General features: G+C 34.7%; 2 long non-coding RNA genes across 5 annotated transcripts in view; one reads left to right on the top strand and one right to left on the bottom strand.

Annotated features, from left to right (window-relative positions):
• The window catches only part of LOC101885924 (uncharacterized), a 131,808-nt gene that overhangs the window by 110,856 nt on the left and 1,047 nt on the right, over positions 1 to 19,905 (bottom strand). For 3 of the 4 annotated variants that reach the window (XR_012393822.1, XR_012393821.1, XR_001796511.4), the window contains exon 2: positions 18,556 to 18,756. This is a non-coding gene — a long non-coding RNA (uncharacterized lncRNA). Of the gene's footprint in view, positions 1 to 17,570; positions 18,438 to 18,555; positions 18,757 to 19,905 lie in introns of those variants that run through there. The other variant, XR_012393823.1, reaches the window with a different exon arrangement.
• Positions 14,545 to 19,905, top strand: part of LOC141378667 (uncharacterized) — an 80,928-nt gene continuing 75,567 nt past the window's right edge. The window contains exon 1 of the long non-coding RNA XR_012393824.1: positions 14,545 to 16,388. This is a non-coding gene — a long non-coding RNA (uncharacterized lncRNA). The remainder of the gene's footprint in view (positions 16,389 to 19,905) is intronic.

Raw genomic sequence — 19,905 nt, 5'->3', positions numbered from 1 at the left:
AAATTTATTTTATCATTCTACCATGTTTTTCTAACACCTTTTTACCTTAAATTTTATGTAGTTTTAATAGTATAATAACAAAAAAACAGATTAACTTGTACTATAGCAACAGTTTAATAATGTGTTGAAAACAGCGCAGTCAAGGACAGTCATTACATGGCCTGTCACAATAATCAACATATCAACTTATCGCACAACACATACTGTAGACATAACCTCAATCATTTTTGGTGAAGCAATATATATCGCCCATAAATAAAAAAACAATTCCGGCAACATTTTAGCTGATTGCATTGCAGATCATCTTTATTTCTATTGGAAGTGTCAGCGTTAGTATGGCTAAGAAAACACTGTAGTAATGACGTAATCACTATAAAATACTTTATTTTAATGTGGGTGTTTGACAGCTTAAAATAGATCTGGTAGCAGATATTGCAGCCTTTGTTACTTTTTACCTTGCCCTTTTATGTTCATTAGTATTATTATTATTATTAACATTCATTATAATTTATTTAGGACACGCGTTTTCACAATCTGATTCCAATGCCTGACTATTAAATTGCTAAAGTGACTTTAATTTAATGAGATATTTCTAAGAATAAAATATTATGTGTCCTTTTGAAAGAGTGTACTTGCATTGTAATAATATTATATTGTCATTCTCGCATTATATAATGGGTGGCATAAAATGGTTTTAAAAGGACAATATTGTTTATCGCAATATGTTTTGGTGCAATATATTGTACAAAAAAAAATAGAAATCATAACAGACCAAGCCATTACATACACTGTAGGTAAAATAGTAAAAATACAACTACCTAAATGCAAAGCACCTGTGAAATTCCCCATGCGTTTGCTCTGACATATGGACATTCATATTGTTATTTCCATCAGATAGCCTCTGCCTCTTGAGTATTCACACACGCGCTGCTGTCTTGCATGAGTGATTCCATTTGCTCGAGATCCATGTGTGAAATACAGGTAAAACATGAGCATGATAAACATACGCATGTAGTTCAAACTCCGAACAATCGCCCTCGATGTGATTGGCATTCTGGTGAGGTGAAAACAGGATTTGAAATCGCTGCCATACAGGACTAAGCTTAAACCTTTGCCTGTGTGTTAAATCAAGCGGAGGCAAAGCTAAGCTACTATCGTGAACTGCAGTTGCTCTCTAAATGAACTCCTCCATCTCCGGAATGTAAATGAGCAGTCTTCATTGACTTATAAATTGCTTGGTTATATTTACTTAATCTGAAGATCTTTCAGCGCTATACGCTATTTGATTACCATTCAAGTGTGAGGCCAGAGTTCAAACTACTTTGCGGTGATTTTCAGAAGCAGGTTTAAAACAAAAAAGACTTTGAAAGCAAATATTTATTTGTGGCCAGCCATTCGCTAGGATGCTCCACGACCAGATTGAGAAACATTATTACTGAGGTCTGAATCGATAAAGATGAACAAATACCTCTTGGCGGTGTCACAGAAAAAGCACCCCATCTCTCTAACCGTATACCTTCCCTACTCTGGATTATCGACAGGGGTTCTTCCTGATAGGCTAGATTTAGCATTTTCACACTCAATAGACATTCAGCAGACGGGCAGTGATGAAGCAATGGAGCGGCTGACAGGGCATGAATTACAGCCCGCCATAATTAATGATCAGGTCACCATTTCTAATAGATATACTAATAAATCGTCCAGCTTAAAAACATCCTTGTCTGCATTTACAGTGCTCATAGTTGAATGCAAAACGATTAGCCCTACTGTAAAATGTGTATTCTTTATCAAATATTTCACAAGTGCTGTTTAATGCAAAAACGATCAACCCAGGCTCATTCTGTAAACGTTCCTCAATATACATTTCTGGAAACGTAAATACGTCCCAGGAGCTATGTTTCTTGAAGTTTTTGTTTTCACGAATCCATGAGGTCGCTTCGTACGCTTTTTGAGATCTCAAATGTCTCTTGCGAATGCCATTTGCGCCTTCTGTTCTCTTGTCAATCCACCAAAGGCTGCTGTCGACCGACCCACCCACCCACCCACCCTTTCCTAAACCCAACCAGTAGTATTTTAAAAAGCATCAATTGACCGGTATACTAATAAATCGTCCAGCTTAAAAACATCCTTGTCTGTATTTACAGTGCTCATATAGTTGAAAGCAAAATGATTAGGCCTACTGTGAAATGTGTATTCAGTATCAAATATTTCACAAGTGCTGTTTAATGCAAATATTTTCAACCAAGGCTCATTCTAAAAACGTACCTCAATATACGTTTCTGGAGACTGTCAAATACGTCCCAGGAGCTATGTTTTTTGCAGTTTTTGTTTTTGTGAATCCATGAGGTCGCTGTGTACACTTTTTGAGATCTCAAATGTCTTTTGCGAGTGCCATTTGCAACTGCTGTTCTCTCGTCAATCCACCATAGGTTGCTGTCAACTGACTGTTTGACTGACTGAATGACTGACCTATCGACTGACCCACCCTTCCCCTTTTCTAAACTCAACCAATAGTATTTGAAAAAGCATCGATTGACCAGTCGACCCACTGTGAAAATGTCCTTGCTCTGTTAAACATCATTCGGAAAATATTTATAAAAACAAAAACAAAAAACAAAGGGGGGCTAATATTTCTGTATACAACTGTATTCATAAAGATCTGTGCCATACAGCTTATTCATTCATTCATTTTCTTGTCGGCTTAGTCCCTTTCAGGGTCGCCACAGCGGAATGAACCGCCAACATATCCACAAATACTTTTATAAGTATTTTATATATTATATTTTATTTTATATATTATATTATATTTTATAAATAACTTTGACAGGTTATATTCTCTTTTTTTTCTTTTTGATAAACTTCTCAATTTTTATTATTTTGTCTTTCTATTCACATCTTAAATATTTAATTTTGTTATTGCAATATGAAACCACAGTAATAAATCCTTTGTAGCACCTCTCTCTTCAACGACACATTTCATACCGTATATCAAGCCAATTTCATATTTGCGAGAACGGAGGATCAACACAGTGTACTATAATAAACAACACCAAATGAGAAAATTGAAACATCCTCCCTGTTTTCTCTACCTTGCCCTTACCCCATCTGCTCGCCCTTGTCACAGATAGTGCCCTAGACAGCGATGTTTCACCATGTCGATTCGTGTGACACGCTCCCACATCCATTCGTTTTTCCTTTTCGCTGACATTTAGACAACGGCTCCGTAGTCCACAGGCTTCAGCCACACTGAGATATTGAAAAGCAAATTAGACTGAATGAGCAGACCTTGACTCACCCGGCTGCTCTCAGCTCTGCTGCCGCTGATGTATTGTGTACTTATTGATTGTTAAAGAAAGTGATGCATTCAATGTGTGGGTCAGAGACAGGTTTAGTGCAAAAGCACTAAGAAGATTACAAAGACAAGAAGCTCTGGATACCAGTTTTATATGCGCTTTATGGGATGATATTTTTGGATGGAAAGTTCACCTGCAAATTAGATTCTGTTATTATTTATTTAGCCTTAAGTTTTTTTTCCCATTCAAATGGATAGTTCAACTAAAAATGAAAAATCTGTCAAATTACTAGCCCTCATGTAACTCCAAACACCTTGTAATGATGGTACTGCTTTATTCAGAGTGGTCTGGCAGGCAAGGTTTAATACAGGGACAGACTGTAACATGCAGATAATTCAAGAGAGTAGTTGGTGTAACAAGCAAAAGGTCGAGGCAGGTGGCAAAACAAACATAAACCTAAAATTAAACGAGAAAACCTGATGTAGAAATATCTTCATGTCGAACAACAGTTTACATTGACTGTTTATACGAAAAAAAAAATATATATAAAGTAAAGTAAATAAGGGTGTCACGATCCTCCAAATCCTCGATTCGATTATATTTTCGATTCTAAAGGCACGATTCGATTCGATTTTCGATAATGAATAATTAATTAATTAATGACCAATTAATTATTTGTAGCCTACCGTTTAAACTACCTGACCAGCGTGGTCTTTGTTTTACCCATAAACAAATCATACAGTAAATGAATAAAGGCAAGATACACACATAACTACCACCTGTCAATCACTTTTTCTGCGGGACTCGTGAATAGGCAGTGATCTGTGTCGTTATAATGGCGTCGATAAAAAAGAGGCACAACCAACAGGAACCAGCCAGTATCTGAGGTGTTCGCTAAAATGACTAAGTACAAGTGAGTGAAAGATTGAAGCAGTCCTCTGACTGCCTGGACCCGCTGTCTGGAGCGCATGGCTGTGTGTGCGTCTGTGTCTGTGTGGTCACGTGATGTGCATTTTCAGAGGTAGTAAGGAAGGAGGGCTGTTCAGAAATGCTACAAGCCACTGTGGATGTCAAATCTTTGTCGTTATAAAATATAAAAACATTTAAAAACAAAGACAGTGTAAACAGGGCCTGAGTGTGTACTTTTCGCGAGCGGATTTGCAACGGGGGCGGGTGGAGGATCGCGATGTCGGTGTTGTTTATCGGACGAACCGTACGTAATACGTACATAGCAGAGCTTGCAAAACTTTGTTTTTTTTTGTCAACAACACGAACGTTGTCAACATACTGGAAATCCAAAATGCTTACACACCGGCGACTTCATTGAAAGAGGAGAGGATTTAAGTTCTGTCGACAGGTCTCCTGTATCTGCAGTTTAACAAGCACTTCAACAAGCCTGTTTTTTCCCCGCATGGCAAGCCAAGCTGACGTGACATGGGGGCGTGGCAGCATCGACGATTCTATTTTTTGATTCGATAATCGAAATTGAGAATAAATTTCGATCGATTTCGATTAAAAATCGAAATCGTGACACCCCTAAAAGTAAATGCTGTAATAAACACTGTTAAATGACAACAAAAATAGTCTAAACTGATTGATTAGCCATACGAATAAGCATCTTCAAATGAATGCATATTTCCCTGGGCTTATTCTCTACATTGTCCAGCTTTCACATGCAGTGTTATTCTCTACTGTTGATTTTGTTTGAAAATGTGAGCACCACCATCAATTTGGTAGGTGTAAGGCTAATTAAACTTATCATCCAAAGATGATTTTTCATTGAAACCTCATTTTAGGTCTCAGCTCCGCTTAATGTGTTTCTGTGAAAATAGCCATTACTGTACAATGCCCTTCAGTTCCCTTTAGTTCACAGCCACAATGTTTGCTCAATGGGAAATGTACTTTTTTCTATTAAACATTGTCATTATGTTAAAATATATTTTATATTAGTCTCGTGCAGTACCAGCAGACCTCTGTAGCACCAGCTTGCCTCTCAAACTCAAAGCTGAAAAAAAAAATCAATTTTCAGTCCTTCGCTTGAAGGTGCTGAATTTGAATTCCAATATTTATTTTAATTAAAATGAAAATGAAGCCTGCTGTTTTTGAAAATGATGGTACATACATCTATGGACAAAAAAATACTATAGATTAATGATTTATAATTATGTTTAAGTAATACTTAAAGGGCCAGTTCACCCAAAATTTAAATTCTGTTACAATTTACTCACCTTTCACTTGTTCCAAACCTGTTCTACTTTCATTGTTTTTCCTTAATAAGTTTCTTTATTCTGTTGAAGATATATAACACAAAAGAAGAAATTTTGAAGACAGCTGGAAATTTGAAATCATTGACTTCAACAGTAATTGTTTTCTTCAAAATATCTTCAGTTATCAGAGTTATACATCTTCAACAGAATAAAATAAACTCATTAAGGGCAAGAACCACTTTAGGGTGAGCAAACAGAGTACATTTTCAATTTAGAGTGTACTATCCCTTTGATTTTGGACTAATTCTGTAGCTTTTCAACCCTCCTTGTCTTGTTTTCTGGATTCATCCGCATGCATAGTAGTTAAGAATTCATTCAGAAACAGACTGTATACAGCTGGGGATCTCCTGTAAATCCAGCAGCTTCGTTACTTCTACCTAGCATGAAGATGTTTGGCCATAGAACTGTACAAAACAGCTCATATAGTTTGACTTTAAAGGGACAGTTCTCCCAAAAACACTCATTTGTTCACTATTATTTTATTTACTGACCCTCAAGTGTTTTAAAGAAGATATTCTAAACTAAGGGCCTAAAAGTCCATTAAAGGAAGTCAAGACTTTTCATATATGGCTCCTAAAACTGGAATAGAAGCTCAGACACACTAGCTGTGTTCCAAATGGCACACTATACACTATGCACCTATGCACTTACACACTCACCAGCTTAGTAAATGAATGTAGTGCGATTTGGGACGCACCTACTCTCTCATTTCAAATCAGGATTAAAGACCTATCTTTTTAGTAAAGTATACACACAATGCATCACATAACAGTATGAGGAATGAGTGTGCTCCATGCAGGTGAATGGGCTTGACAAACCACTGACACTCTTCCAGTCCTGAATATTCAAAGAAAAGCCGAAAATCAATAACCTTTGAATTCCATAGTAAAAAAAAAAACACTATGGAAGTCAATGGTTTCAGGTTTTTGGTATTATTCAATGAAAAAAAGAAACTCAGACAGGTTTCGAACAAGTACATGTTGAAGAACAATACATGTTGACAGAATTGTAATTTTTGTGTGAACTATCCCTTTCATGACAGTAGGAATTGTGCAATATTTTTGAAATAATAAGATGAGGTTACAAAAGATTAGCAGTAAATAATGTGTAACATGTCGGTGAATAACAACTTATTAAGAGACTTGTCAGATCAAGAGACAAATCAAACGGAGCCCCTATTTTGCATTTTAAAAGGTCATATTTTGGATTTGGGGGTCTCCAACAACAGGCTGATATGCATGCAAGGTAAAACAAAAACACTTTCATTGTCTTATAATATGCATTTATTTTTTTACCTAATTATCCCAACAACTCCCAAATCATCTTTTCAGTGATTTGTTTGATTTCAAACCCCTCGTGAGCGCGAAGCTAATCTGCGTTAATTGGTCTAATGACCCAGTCTGGTCAACTGGGTTCACAAATCACTTTTTTTATTGTCACATCATAAGCAGCATGTGCTACGTATGATGAGTGAAAAGCTTAGTTGCTGGCTCCAGACAGTACAAAATACAGACAGTTCAAAAAATACAGGTACTGCAAATACAACGACAAGACAGCGCAAGAGAGTAATAAAGACAAAACAAAAAAAGCGCAAGACAGTAAAAAAAAGCCCATCATGGCTATGAAGTAGCACAGAGTACGTGAGAGCCCAATGCAGGAATGCAATAAATCAATGCAGTCAAACACCAGAATATTACTCTCCTCTTAACCCTAACCCAAGTAATAACAATGACACATATTCAGTATTAATCCACAGTTAGTATGTTAAGAAACATATTTAAATCGGTAAAGGAAGAAGCATTTTGGATGCAGTATGTGAATAGCCCCATACAGATTGAACCTAAGAGATAGAGTACAAGCACTAATCTGTCATAGATAAGTTTTTACAAGACGTGTAGGGGGATTACAACTTACAACACACAATTAAACACAGAAAACGAAGCAACAATTTTAATCACACTTACATGTTACGATACGGAGGAAGAAAATACTGGCCATAAGAACTGTAACAGTTACTGAAAAAGTCCCATACAAAGTAGTTTCTGCTGCTAATAGCAAATAGCAGATGAATGCCGCGTTGCAGAGCAAGTTATTGTATCAAAAATCAGAAAAATGACAGAAACAAACACAGCGCTAGTTGGCCTTTTCTATGGTATTGTTGTATAAAATGAACTTTAACTCTTTATTTTCCGCAGCTGAATCTCCATCTGTCAGTGATCGTCATCTTCGTGTCATGATCAGTCCCGTGATCCCTCATGCTCTGATAGTGTCTGAAGGGAAAGGCGCATTCACGTTTTACCGGATCTGCCACTTTATATTTGGTAATATATCGACATTGACACGTTCAAGCAAAAGATCCGAACTCAACACAATTCATTTATTTGACTGAGTGGACTATTTTGTTAAAGAATCAATCATTTTAAACACGGTGTACTTTTTAGATAGGGTTGGGTATCGTTTGGGTTTATTTCGATACCAGTGCTAAATTCATACTTTTAAGACTATACCGGTACCAAAATGGTGCCTGAACCGATATTTTTGAGCCACAAAATTATGGTGGATGACTCTAGAAAAAACTTTTGACAAAATCATTTAAAAAATAATTTTATTACAACAATATAATTTAAGTTTAAAGTAAACATCAATTCATATTTTATATATTTGAATTACATTAATATATTTCCTTTGATCATTTGTTGGTTAGCAAGAATTTAAGATTTGCATTATAAAATTTTATTAGCTTACTACTAACCTGTGGAAAGGCTGTCATCAAAATACTGAACTCCTTATCAGTTCAGGGGCCACTTGTACTTTTGGGGGGCACATTTTAACATATATCACAAAATATGTAAAATTATTCAAAGTCATTATTTTCATGCATCACTCTGCAGTTTTCATAAACAAGATAATTAAATAACTCAAAATAATATTTCTTATTTATTCATTTGACAAGTAACTTTGTACTGGTGTAGGATAACACATTTATAACATCAAGTACATCAAGGCACATCGTTGCACCTGTAAACTTTAACAGATAGGCCTACAGTTAAAGTCAATTTATTCTGCCCTCCCATTCAATCAAAATAATGTTACTAAAAGGGCATTTTCAAAAACCCATAATAGGGGCTCTTTAAGCCTTTTTTAAACTTGGAAACTTTACAACCTTGTCAGTGTATTGAAAACCGATTTGTGAGCAAGCTTGTAAATTTGATCTTAGTTAAGCAATGTGAGATTGAGTAAATAACAGCTATTTTTAGACGATCGAGCCCTTTAAGGCTCTCGGCGGGGTGGAACTCAAGCATCTGATCGTGACTCAAGCAAATCTGGTTAATGGCTGTTCTTTTGAGGTTTGTTAGATGAAGCGCAGGATGAATCACTGATCTAAATGGATTGTTTTTTAACTAATTGGAGTTGAAGCTTCCGGCACATTCTGATGGAACGCCATGAAGCTACTTGACTTTCAATTTACTTTGGTGTAATGAGATTAGCAATGTTCAGTCGGCAAATTCACTATCAGCTATTGAAAATAACACTTTACCTTTAGCTAGAGTTTAATGCTTTTCCACCCACAGGTTCACCTTCAACTGGTAGGACTGTAGAGAGACATACAGACTCAACAAGCAACAATGTCCCTTAAATATTGACCTTCTCACCTATTTTTCTTAAGCAGATGATAATTGTGTTAAAACCTGTGCTGAACAAGGCCTCACAATTTATGAGAGGCAATTCATGAACTGATTGGTTTTCCTAAGGTGGAAAATTAAACTCTTATCAGCAGGTGGATTTTCACATTACTTTGACTCAATCTGCGATTAACTTTACGTTATGAAATAACTGAGCAAAAGACAGCGGTGCATGTTAATAGCAAAGTTTTTGAATCATTTCTTTGGCAAATTAGTATTTTGAACAGATATGAGCTGATACCAACGTGATTAAAACGTAGCTAATAATGTTAATCTATATTCTGACTCTTTCCGCAAAATGAGCATTTAATATGAGAATTATTTCAAACAAATGGTCAGTAAAAGAATGTCATTAACTTCCAGACAATTATGATCATCAACCTTGAGGGTGTACTTGGTGTTATAGAAGCATTTCAGCAGCTTAAAACAATGCACTTTTAGCAATAAACTGCAAACTATAAATAGATAAATAAAGTAAAATAAAATAAAGAAATTAAATAAAAGAAAAATAAAGAAAATAAAACAAAATAAAAAAGAAATAAAAGGATAAAATAAAACAAACAAAAAATAAACCAAAATAAAAGCAAATAAATAAATAAATAAAATTGAATAAAAAATAAAGTTAAATGGAATTAAATATATAAAGAAATAAAGAAATCTGGTAAAAAAATAATAAATAAATAATTCTATGAAAAAAAATGAAATAAAAAAATATTAAATAAAGAAAGAAACAAAAAATAAATAAATTAATTAATTAAAAATAAATAAATGATAAAATTAATTAAAATAAAAAATAATAAAATAAATATTGTAATAAATTAAAATAACAAAAATAAATAAATACATAAAATAAATATATAAAATACATGAATAAAAATGTTATTTAATTCAATTTAAAAAAGAAAGAAAATGAAAAAAAAATAAATAAAATAAATAAATAAATAAATAAATAAATAAATAAATAAATAAATAAATAAAATGTCAGACTCCATCCATCCATGCATTTTCCCATGTTATTTTTTCTAACAATTGGTTTTGCAATGCATTTTCATTTAATCAAAATTTGTTCTATGATTTTCTTTAACAAAAAACTTGCATTTAACACAACGTCTAAAATCTTTATTTCTTGGGTGTCACAAAATGGAAAATTACATTTCAAAATTCATTTTAAAATCCATGCCAGGCCAGTAGTAGAACAAAAAGCATCTATGGAGTGGGTAAAAATTAGGCAATACTTAATGGCTACAGAACTAGTAGCATCACTGTGATGATGAAAATTTCAACACTAAACAGATGACAGTAAATAAGATTTCATATTTCTCCCCTCGATTGTATATGCATTGACCATAAAATAAAGTGCATGCAATTATTATTAAGGGCCTGTTCAATGCGTTTTTCCTTTCCCAAGTACTACTTTTTATCAATGTAAACATGCATGATGGACCTATTTGACTGTTACATGGTTACGTTTTTTTAGACTCCACGTCAAGTTGAAACGTCTTCAAGTTTTCTCACACAACTCAGCTCCTCACTGTCAACTCCAAAAGCAGTGGACCAAACAGAAGAGCTTAGAGGCGGAGCAACCAGTGCAAGCTTCTGTTTATAGTAGAAAGTTGGCATGACAAGATTTTAGTTATGTTATATCAATGGTGGAGGAGACCCTCATTGTGGCTTTGTCCAGAATATACTGCATTATAAGATGCATCTTTAAGTGCTTATCATAACATACTGTATTGTTTTCCTGTTTAGTCATAATTACATGTTTATAAGATCATGACATGTGGAACTCGCACTGCGCTTTTTTAAAACCCAATCCTGAGCAACTCGTGTAGCTTTTTTAGAATCAAAAACCATCAAAGATGGGATCAAAATCCTGTAGTGCAACTCACAAACATTAATCAGAAAACAATTGTGAATCACCAAATACAGAAACAGATTTTTTTTTTTTCAGTGTACGTAAAACAAGTAACTTTTTTTATGCACAACACAACATCTTACATACACTAACCGGCCACTTTATTAGGTACACCTTAATAGTAGCGGGTTGGACCCCCTTTTGCCATCAGAACTGCCATAATCCTTCTTGGCGTAGATTCATCAAGGTACTGGAATTATTTTCGGATGCATTTCCATGATGTGAATCTCCCATTCCGCCACATCCCAAAGGTGCTCTATTGGATCGAAATCTGATGATTGTGGAGGTCATTTGAGCACATTGAACTCATAATCATGTTTAAGAAACCAGGCTGAGATGATTCACGCTTTATGAAATGGTGTGTTATCCGGCTGGAAGTAGCCATAAGAAGACGAGTACATCGTGGTTGCAATGGGATGGACATGGTCAGCAACAATACTCAGGTTGTGGCGTTGACACTATGCTCATTTGGTACTAATGGGCCCAAGGTACCAAGAAAATATCCCCAACACCATTACACCACAATCTTAAAAATAAAGGTACAGGAGCTGTCACTGGGGCAGTACCTTTTTTAAAAGATACATATTTGTAACCAAAAAGTCCACAGTGGTACCTCAAAGGTGCAATTTAGTGCCCAAATGTACCTAAAAAGTACCTTTGAATTACAATTATTGACTCTTCAGGTACAAATATGTTTCTTTTGAAAAGGTACTGCCCCAGTGACAGCACTGGTACCTTTATTTCTAAGAGTGCACAACCACCTGCCTGAACTGTTGATACGAGGCAGAATGGATCCATACTTTCATGTTGTTGACGCCAAATTCTGACCCTACCATCCAAACGTCACAGCAGAAATGGAGACTCATCAGAGCAGGCAACGTTTTTCCAATCTTCTATTGTGCATTTTGATGAGCCTGTGCGAATTGTAGCCTCAGATTTCTGTTCTTAGCTGACAGGAGGGGCACCCAGTGTGGTCTTCTACTGCTGTAGCCCATCTGTCTCCAGGTTGGACGTGCTGTGCGTTCAGAGATGCTCTTCTGCAGACCTCGGTTGTTACGAGTGTTTTTTTGAGTTACTGTTGCCTTTCTGTCTGGCCATCCTCCTCTGACTGGATATTTTCTCCTATTTGGACCATTCTCTGTAAACCCTAGAGATGTTTGTGCGTGAAAATCCCAGTAGATCAGCAGTTTCTGAAATACTCAGACCAGCCTGTCTGGGACCACCAACTATGCCATGTTCAAAGTCCCTTAAATCACCTTTCTTGTCCATTCTGATCCTCGGTTTGAACTGCAGCAGATCGTTTTCGACATGTCTGTATGCCTAAATGCATTGGGTTGGTCCCATGTGATTGTCTGATTTGAATTTTACATTAACAAGCAGTTGGAACAGTGTACCTAATAAAGTGGCCGGTGAGTGTAGATAACAACATCCCATTTTTGCATATAATCATTTAAAATGAAAAGGGACCCCTACGTATATAACCCTGCAGGTTCGTGGAAAGTGCTATGTCATTGATTTAGTAACTGGCACAGTCTTGCAATGACGACCACAATGACTTCATCCTAATGTTTTTAGCAGGTTTTTTCGCAAGTCGCAAATCATTTAATTATTTTGCATGAATCCACAGTTACTATTCCCACAGCTCGTGTGTCTTCATTGGGGACACGTGTGAATATTTGAGTCAGTTTTTGGAGGTGTGCCTGATCACGAAAAAGTGCCAAGTTGGCGGAACCTTCACCCAAATCTGCATTCAGACCCTCCTCTTCTGCTCCTCTAGCTGGTCTGTATCAATGCCTGCTTAATGTCCTGCTAAACTCTAATGACTTTGGAAGTATGATATAATGAGGGTTGTGCTCCGGATTACTAATTACCACAATTAATGCTTATTAAAAGGTGTCAAAATGACAAGTGAGCTAGAGGTGCACTGGACTGATACTGAAGAGACTGTATTCCAGTGCAGGACAGCTAATAAACATCAGCCAGAGGATCTGTTTGTTTGGATCATAATAAACAATGTTTGAGGGACACAATATAATGAACAATAAAATTTTAGTATCGCCACATGCATTGTGCAATGCATAATTAAAACATGCAATGAGGGTAATATGTTTTATGAAGATACTAATAAAAAAAAGAGTGGAGTGCATTGATTTTTGACATTCTGAATTGTGAGGTCAATAATGTGACATAATGTGCTTGTAAGAATCATACAGAGTTACATAAATGTTATTTTGATGACAGTTTCACTTTCAAATATGGAAACCCATTTGCAACTGTTTTTTTTTTAGATAGTGATGTAATAATAAAAAAAACGTATACTAATAATTAATAAATAAATGAATGAATGGATACGTAGATTAATTGATGACCAATGAATCCATCAATAATAATAATAATAATAATAATAATATTAATAATAACAACAACAACAACAACAACAACAACAATAATAATAATAATAATAATAATAATAAATATAGCTGCAAGCAGCAGTTATCGGGGCAAAGCAGCCCAGTGGCCACATCATAACCAAGCACGGCAACAAGCTACAGAGCAACAGAAAAATTCTATAACTTTTTGTCAGTATATTCTGAGTCAAAACATAAATGATTTAATGAATAATGTATGACTTCTATTGACAGAATTGAATTGTTTGTCAATTTTACCCAGAATTTTACCCAGAAGGTCGTGGATAATTGACAGTTTTAACCCAAAGAATGACCAGCCTATCAGATGAAGAAGAGCCGGAGTCAGAGATTCAAATAAATAAATAAAGTTTGGTGTGAATACATCAATGTGTTTTGAAGATATTGTCTCAAGTCCGTTTTCACAACTTCTACGTTAAATTTGTTTGAAAGTTAATTAAAAACTGTTGGACTAATCAACTAGAATTCAATAACATTTGGTCAGCATGGTCTGTACATCATATGATTTAATTTTGGTGAAAGGATGGCCTAGGATGAGTTCATGTATGAATTTCATGACGTTTGATTCAGCTTGTGCCAAGGAATCAGAGGAAAAAAGAATTTTGATTGTTGCCAATTGGTGGAGCTAGAGAGCTTGAGTTAGAGAGCCCAAATTTCTAATTATGTGAATCCAATTCATATATTTAAAATACAAATTAATGTTTAGATTTTAAATATTTGAGTTGCATGTACAGTATATAGGAATTATTTGTATATTTTAAAATTCATAAAAAAGATTACACATGAATATGATGACATACGAGGTCCAGGGAACGTTTCCAGGTTTTGATAGGCTATTATATGATAATACTTTACATTTAAGTACAGCAGTCTTCTTTTACTTTTTAAGAGCAGTGGCATTTTTAATTAACTTTTGAAAGCACATTTTAATTTAAATGTTTTTTTTGTTTTTGTTTTTTTACCTGTAAGCAGTGCAGTGTTAATGGTTAAGCTATTTATAATGTTTAAAGTGGGTGACAATAATAAAAATTCCTAACATTAGAATTAATCTGTCTCGTTTTTGAACTGCGCAGAACTGTAGCTACTTAATTACGCCTACTAAGCTACTGTACTTCAATACTGGTTATTATGGTGGTACTCGGTGAGACAAATTTTTTCTGAGGTGGTATTTGGTGAAAAAAGTTTGAGAACCGCTGCTATAAATTATATAAAGGTATATAAAAAAAATAAGACCATTTTATTAACTTTTTTTAATTTTGAGTAAAATGCAAATTTTAATTTCACTTTATAAAGGGCTGAAAACATTTCTCTCTAAATGTAAAATAAAATTACTGTCATTTAGTCCTTTATTTTGTTTAAAAGATGACAATTGCTCAGACAATAATAATTTAGAAGTTCTAATTTGCATAATTTAAGACAGTGACAATCATAACATTAAAAAAATACTGTGTAATCTGTTGCTATGGTTTTAGTCAAGAAATTTAGCAAGGTGTAATTTGATAAATTAAAAACTGACTGGCTACAGGATAAAAATAACCCATAATAATTCACACATAACTATTTTAGCTCGAAACAACTTCAATCTAATGATTATTTTGTGATTTTTCCAGATCAAAATGATGAATCACAAATTACAAGCATTAATATGGAATTTGCTTGGCCAGATCCTGAAACTCAGGAATCGTCTTATCTGGGAGAAGAATGTCTTTTTCTTATCAGAGTCTCTGAAAGGGCCACAGCCCTTAAATCTTCATTATGGTCAGTCCTTTTATATGAAACAGAGAACATTTGACCAGTTGCAGAGAGATCTACATGAAAGAGAGAAAACAATGAATTCAGAAGTTGCAATATACGTGATTTATACATGAAGCTTTATACAAGTGAACTTTTGGCACTATGAATAAACTTTTAGTGACCCGAGTCTGATGAAAGAAAAGAGGAAGATGGAAAGAGGGCTAAAGAAGATTAGGCAAATATCTTTCTCTGCTTTTGCTTTGTGATCTCTACTCCCAGGTCTGTAGAATTAATGTTTTATTGCCAAATGTATAGTCCTGAGTTTCAGGGCTCAGTCTTGTCCGAAAGTCAAGCCAGCAGTACAAAACAAATAACCCCATTTACACCTAGGAGAGTGCACTTTCATAAATCAGATTCCAAGTGAAAAATGCATTTAAATCAAACCCTCAAGTTGCTGAATGCATTTAAACATCCATAAAAGACCAAAAAGACTTAACAAGTGTGAGGCACATATGCAAACTGCTGTTATTCCTACACAGTTTACCTGATTTGGATGTGAATACCCTCAAATTCAAGCTAACACTGCGCGGCTAAAGCACATCTTGTTAGTTTCAATTTAAATCGATTGTCTTAGTGTATAGAGCCAAAAATGTTGTGATGTGATGTCCAAATGATGTCCAAATATTTATGGCCCTAACTGTAAACATGCATGTATGCCTGTGTGTTTTTAAATACAAAAAAAAAATCTAAAAAAAATAAACATATAAATATTCTTTATAAACATTTGTTATCGGAAACACAATTTAAGTTTCATTTATTGTTTTATCAGCTTAAATGTTATCAGTTTAATAGTGATATTTTTAGAAGTATAGTTTAGGAGTAATATATAATAGGTTTATACTTTGTACCTCAATGTCGCGACAGATCCACACACACACCGCCACTAGATGGCGCAACTAAATCGGTTAGTTCTCAGGTCCACAGAATATAACTTTCCCCAATAGTATCTGGATGCAGCCTTTATGATGCAAGCTGAGGTTGCATCACTCAGCGATGCAGTCAGACACAATGCACTCAATGGAGTGAATGACGTCACTGTGACGGGTAGGGTTAGGGGTGGGTTTATGTGAGCGCATTAAAAAGCATTGGATGCAGCTCAGATTGCACTGCCCCAGGTCTGCATCCAGACACCTCTCACTTTGCCTGTAATTTAGTCGACTCTTTATTCCAACATGATAAATAAACTACTAGTCAGCAGACAATTCAAACTGTAAAAATATTAAGTCCAGCTGAATTGAGTATAGCCTAATATACTTTAACATACCACCCTTCAATTTCTCTTTCTTTGGTCTAGACATTGTTTTTAAGTTTTAATTAATTATAAAATTATTATATATTTTTATAAATTTGTAATATCTTCTAAACTTATGATACTTTCTTGCATCAAATTTGAGGTGCTAGGCTGTAGCACTGAATAAATGAAGACATAAGGACAGATGACTTGCAGAGAATAAAAAATGTGCGTCCTACGGCTGTATTTATAATAAACAGAGCGCACGTGGTCGTGACATGCAAATGTGAGAGTAGAAAAAGTGCACAGCCATGCACACACATTCAAAGCGATTTCATAATCTTGCATATTGTCAGCGGCTTCATTACATTATAGGACTGCACAATATCATTATTATGTACAGAGTGGCCTGGGTAGGTCTACAATTACATGCCTGAAAGAATAAATGAAGTAGGTCATCTGCTTTGATGACGATGAAGAGACCCTCCTCTCTCAAAAAAACTTTGGATCTAAGCAAATTACAGGGATCAGCCTATTGAGCCCGGAAAATAAGGAAATAAGTATCTATACAGAAGAATCACATCCCTGATAATATAAGAGCAGTATTTTGATGGGTTGCTTTGACAGCTTCTCGCACACACAACTGCTTAAAGATGACACTTATGAATGAGAGAGGAAAAAAACAGGATCAGCATATTAAATGTGCAATAGAATGAAAATATGGATATAGCTGAATGAAGAGTTGAGTACATGGAAATGGCATACTATGAGACTCAAACGCCATTGTTTCCTTATTATTATATAAATCCTGTGAGTGTAAAATGCCAGTGAAAAACAGGCCAACCAGAACAAGCACTGACTGACAATTAGGGGTGAAACAATTACGGTTGATCCTTGTAGAGATCACAACCCATGGTTCGGAACACATGTGACCCGTGGATTTTTTATTTTTATTTTTTTACTTGTAGGATAATCTTAAATTTGTTATGATCACCTCTTGCGTCATTCAAATCACGTGTATGAAAGCATTTAGGCTTTCCTGTAAAATATAATGATGACAGAAGAAGTTGTGGTTGGTTATTCAGGATGGGGTGGGTTTCTTATGGTGTTGAAGGTGTTTTCTGTCACTTGTTTAGCCTGCATTAATGCATTCAGTGTAAGGAGCAAGATTAATCATTGAAAGATCGGGATCTCAACACCCACGCAACATAAAATTATAAATGCTGGTGATTTGCTTATGTTTATTAATCCTGAGAGATTCAGTCTTTAGTTTTTCAAGTTAGTTATGAAGTTACAAACATTTAAATAACACAGAAGTACTAGGTTAACAGTTTATAGTTTAGATAAAACCACTAACGTTTATGGTAAGGATTCAAATTACCGACATGTGCATTTAACAACGCTCAAAAATGACAGTTGTAGGCAGCACTTTTATTATTTAACCAATAGGTGGCGACAAACAGCCATCAAAAATATGCCACAGAATAATTCTTCAAAAATGACACATCTAGCAATGAAACATGAAGTTTTATAATTGAATAATAACTGAATCATTTATTGAAAATGAGACTAAATATACATTTAAATATATAAACTTTATACATTTAGCGTTATCACCAACAATAGTAGTAACAGTGAATTTTTCCGGCAGCGTTTTATTGGCCACAACATTTGTTAATGAGATTGGGTGTTTGTTTTATTTGTATTTTACATAACAACAATATGATTTTATAGAATCAATTGAACCCCTTTTTAACTTCTAAAGGCTTGTACACATTGGGACAACTCGCTCACATGTATCATACATTTTTTGAAATCTTTGTTCTGCCTTCAAACCCAGATGATTTTCATCAGCGTTGAGCAGAGTGAATGCACAAAATTAGCCCTGCATTAAATGGTGCTTAATGAACTTGCAAATTATGAAGAAAAAGTTAAATGAAACTCACCTTCAAATCCTACTTGCCACTTCTACTGATGTTATTGTAGTTGCTGCTGCTCTTTTCGCTCAGACACCAATGAAAAACACCTTCATCTTGCCTCGGTGCATCATCTTCTTCATTGAATGAAAGTGAAACGTGAAAAGTGATCCCCTCGACTGTTTTGAGCTTGAACGCCTCCAAGTGGTGTTTATTGTAACTTCAGCAGCCCTGGGTACATGAACAAAAGGGACAATCTGATTAGTGGAGACTCAGTAAACAGAGGTAAGATTGGTGAACTGTTGACCATTACGGCCAATCAGTTTTTGAGGCCGTTAACACATTGGCAAATCAGCGCTGTTTAGAGAATGTGCTCCACAGTGCTCAAATGTTTATGGGAAATGGACGTTATTAAAATTTGATAACCGTCTGATATCGAATCATCGAATCACACTTAGTTTAGTCACAAGGCGTTAAAAGTAACCTTTTGCCACTTTTCCAAATGATCAACTAGAAGTCAAGTTATTAATTGTTGCTCTTACAACTGGGATCGAAGAGAAGACATTTGTCAGGTAGTGTAGTTTTGGTGTCATATTTAGCTAAGACTTATCCATGTCTCCTGAAGTCTGCGATATTTTGTTGTTGTTCACGGTCAGGTTGTTCTTAGCCCACGCTACACTGTCAAATCTGCCACCTGTTCTCTGTACACAGTTTTTATTGTTCTAGATTAGGCAAATTACTGTGGTGTCATTATCAATTTTGTTGACGTGATTGTTGCTGTGCCTTCTTGAGCAGTCCCCATAATAATGCCACAATCATAAGTAGTGTGAGGTGTTTTGAAAAGTTTCTGTAACTTTGGAAGATCTTATTGATAAACTGACACTTTGCTTTAGGTTTACTAACTGATGTATAAAGTGTTTTGAACATGATGGATTGTTACTATGACTAAGTTTAATGGTTAACTAAGGCATCATTATCTTTGATGTGCCAGGGCGATTAAACAGAGTAAATTAAAAATAAATAAATGAATAAATATATATATATATATATATATATATATATATATATATATATATATATATATATATATATATATATATATATATATAAAAAAAAAAATATATATATATATATATATATATATATATATATATATTTATATATATATATATATATATCACATCCATAAAAGAAAAGTGTCACATCCATAACAACACTTTTTTGTCATGAATGCAAATATTAAAAAAAATAAAATGAGATCAATCATGTTTGTTCTATAGTGAGTCAACTATTATCATTTAGATTACCATTATTTTGTTTGGTTTGAGCAGTTTAATTCACATAATTTCTACAAAGTATTTTGTGTACTGCAAACTTGCA

This window comes from Danio rerio, chromosome 18, assembly GCF_049306965.1.
Source record: "Danio rerio strain Tuebingen ecotype United States chromosome 18, GRCz12tu, whole genome shotgun sequence".
NCBI classification, from domain to species: domain Eukaryota; kingdom Metazoa; phylum Chordata; class Actinopteri; order Cypriniformes; family Danionidae; genus Danio; species Danio rerio.
The sequence above is the reverse complement of the archived record's forward strand: the minus strand, read 5'-3'. Positions and strand labels throughout refer to the sequence as shown.